The following is a 4,103-nucleotide window of genomic DNA, read 5'->3' as shown; positions in this document are numbered from 1 at the left end:
TTGTAACTGTGTCCTCTTCAGGTGTACTTGTTCCGTTACAAACTGACAAAATCATGACACGTTGGACATATGACAGACCGTCGCGGACATGGATACGGACGTTTCCGGGTGTGGTTGTGAGTCATTTGTTGTGAAGGGAACTCTATGCACCCCATGCTTGCCGTAAAAGGCGACCCTGCTTGTCGTAAGAGGCGACTAACGGGATCGGGTGGTCAGGTTCGCTGACTTGGTTGATGCTCATGATATCAATCACTAGAATGTCTGGTCCAGACTCGATTATTTACAGACCGCCGTCACATATGTGAGAGAGAGAGAGAGAGAGAGAGAGAGAGAGAGAGAGAGAGAGAGAGAGAGAGATGCCTGATGCTTTAGACAATGCCAGTTAACATCAATATGCTCAGGTTAATATATGTCCTGTATAATATGGTGAGATCCATATAAAGCTTGACCCCCTAACATATGCATCTGACCACACTTTTTGCATGAAAAGTGACCCGTGAAGATCCGGGGTAGAATAGGTTTTCAGCAACCCATGCTTGCTGTAAAAGGCGACCCTGCTTGTCGTAAGAGGCGACTAACGGGATCGGGTGGTCAGGCTCGCTGACTTGGTTGATGCATGTCACCGTATCCCAATTGCGTGGATCGATGCTCATGATATCAATCACTGCAATGTCTGGTCCAGACTCGATTATTTACAGACCGCCGTCACATAGCTGGAATATTGCTGGAGTGCGGCGTTAAACAACAAAACAACAAACAAACTAAGGTGGAATATTGTCAATTAGTCGGTGTTGATAAAAACAGGAAATCTAGTCATGGGAAAGATGGATGACAAACACACTAATGCCAACAATCTACTCTGAAGAACAACCAAATGATTAATATATAAACAAAAAAGCTTGTATTCAAAAACGCTTTCTGTGACAATATTGCCACGGCGCTGCGCTTGGCCTGAAAGTGTGGCGGAACTGTTATTTGAACAAAGCTATAGAATCCATAAATATCCGGCCTTCACCTTTGCTAATAAATATCAATGACAATTTATTTCATATATCCCAAATTGACAGTTTGGTTATAAACTGCAATAGATATATAAAAACTATGAGCAGGTTGCATTTACAACTCAGTAAAGTACTGCATTTTGAGATAAATTTACAAATTAATGTAGTACAGAGATGTTGCTTCTCAGCGTGTAAGTCTAAGGTAGTAGTTTCCTAACAACTAGCTCGTCATGACTGGGCCCACACTGGCCGTCTGTCGACGCATAAGGAGTGGACGCGCAGCGAAAGTTTAATGTAAAGGTCCCACTTCGTCGTATAAGCATGTTCTTTCTTCATCCCGGTTTTTGTGAGCTCATCGGCCATATTGAGTTCAATAACACCTCCCTTTGTATTTTGTCAAGCAACCAATATCATTTTCACATACGGGCCTTGACGAGTTTTCGAAATATTTGTTTTCGGATAAAATATTTTTCGACAATGAATACACTCACGAAGTGTTTGGGTATTTATAAGTGCCCTACATAAAAACAAATACCAGTATATATTCAAGTTAATATGTTTATTTTATTTAAGACAAAATAATTCTTAGCTTGTATTTTGAAATGTCGTATCGTTAGACAAACAGGACATAAACTGATATATGCACCTATTCGTATGTGACGCATTTCCTGGATTTTATTTGCTTTTTCGAGACAAACCCGAATTCGTTTGAGATAGTGAAACTAGCCATGTTCATCCTAATTATGTCATTGTCTTTGAGAGCGTAAAAAGCAACACTGAACCACCCCATTCGTCACCACTCGCCCCTTTCCGTAACCTGCAAGAAGACTTGTCCCGGAATAACACGAGTTGGTCACGAATGTGAACCACCCCGCTCTATCCAGATTAACCTTATCCTGAAACCATGAGTGAGTGAGTATGGTTTTACGCCGCTTTTAGCAATATTCCAGCAAAATCACGGCGGGGGACACCAGAAAAGGGCTTCACACAATGTACCCATGTCGGGAATCGAACCCGGGTCTTTGGCGTGACGAGCGAACGCTTTAACCACTAGGCTCCCCGCCCGCCCCTGAAACCATGATGAGAAAGTATGTGGGAGCATGGGTTCGAATCCCGGGTGGGACTGCACCCGACAAAATACTGGAACTAAGAAAGTGTAATCCCAAATATAACATATGTTACATTTAACCGCTTTCTAAAAGAAATTCTCGGTTCATAATGTGGGCTGACTGACTGTATCTGAAGCGACGTTGTAATCACAATCTCATTAATACCAGAATTTTTACTCCGATGCGATGCCCCTCACATAGAAACGTATCCGATCGTAGTGGGAAAAAATGATTTTAATGAGATTTTAGTCATTAGTGCCGTGTGTGCAAGGCTATGTCTATTTGTATTTAGAATAATTAGAAACAAACAAACAAGCATGTTTGTTTAACAACATATATCTGTATGCTACTTTTTATCTATTACCTGTTGTTGTTAATGTTAATCTGCTTATCACAACATATCATGCACATATATCTCATCACTTGCTTGTAGACACTCCAGCTTGAGGGAGGCACGGGTGGCCCAGTCGTCTAAGGCGCCGTGATTCGCTGTGCAGAGTTGCGTCCCTTGGGATTGTGGGTTCAATTCCCTGTTCGCCCCGATTATGTTTCTAGGTTTGTCAGCACCATACCCGTGCTCGTTGGTTTCACCGAAGTGGTAAACGTCTGAGACCTGCATCACTTCGGGCTTTCCTCCCACATTAAGCTGACACGCCGTGATATACCTTGAATACTGTTAAAAGCGGCGTTAAACCCAACTCACTCACTCACTCACTCCAGCTTGATAACGGTGTAAGAATGTACATCGAAACGTCGCTATATGCAATAAACCAGAAGTTGTTATCCATAAAGCTGTACTTTTTCTTATACGACGTGACCGCCTCCGTGGTCTTGTGGTAGAGCGTCCGCCCGGAGAGCGGAAGGTCCAGGGTTCGATCCCGGGCCGCGTCATACAAAAAGACATTAAAAGATTGTACTTGTTGTTACCCTGTCTGGCGCTCGGCATTAAGGGGCTAAAACAAGGACTGGTCGGCTCGGAGTCAGTATACTGTGTCTGAGTGGGGTATTCATGTTAAACTGCGGCATGGTATCTCAGTGAGCTAGCACTATAAATCGGCATCAGTCCGGACTAGTACAAGCAGCCACACACACACATACACGTGCATGCACGTCGCTATATAAGTGCAATAATCTTGGACGCGACGTTAAACCCAATTTCACCTCACCTCACCTCACCTCTTATACGACGTGATAGGTGAACGAATAGAACCAAACTTGCTAGATCTGCCTATTTGCCCAAATTAGTAACCCCTTTAGAAGGATATTCAAATTTTTAAAAATATATTTAAATAAATTTGAATCAATTTGTTATGACGCAACAGAATAACTGCTTGAGCTTTGGTTGAATCGTCGTGCGACAACAACGCGGACATGTGAACTTAGCAATTAAGAATGAGTACAAACATAATGATCATACTGAATAAAGTTAAGAAGGGAATGAAAAACTGGAAATATATTTTATTCTGTTTAATTTGGGAATTCAAGGCGCAGTTAATTATGACTCAAGATGAGTTCATTGAATCGGTTTGCTGTTTCACAAAAATAGATTAATACTCTCACATTAAAAAAAAGGGACAAAAGGGATTGCCCCGGTACCAGTCTTATGTCTTATGGCTCATAATTTCAACGTTTTTTCGGATATTGTGTTAGACAAGGCCGTTGACTGGCTTCATGTTTGTCTGTTAACTGTTTTATCTGTGAATGTATAATTGGGATTTTGACGAAGATTATAAATGGAGAAGAAAATACTGATTTGAGTGTAAAGATACAACCAGAATAATCTTCCGGTTTTGTCAATATATATGTGAAGTAAACATCACTTTGAGGAACAATTTTAATAGATTATTGTTTTAGCATTGGGAATGTGTTTACTCCGAGTTCGACAGATGATTCTAGAATGTTCTGCGTGATATGTTATTAGTCAGTATTCAAGTAGTAGCCCTAACTCACAATTTCAACAATATCATTGGCTCTTACAGATTCAACTTCGACC

The sequence above is a fragment of the Haliotis rufescens genome, unplaced genomic scaffold (genome assembly GCF_023055435.1).
Source record: "Haliotis rufescens isolate VD_foot unplaced genomic scaffold, xgHalRufe1.0.p SCAF_10, whole genome shotgun sequence".
Taxonomy (NCBI): Eukaryota; Metazoa; Mollusca; class Gastropoda; order Lepetellida; family Haliotidae; genus Haliotis; species Haliotis rufescens.
This window is presented reverse-complemented; position numbering follows the sequence as displayed.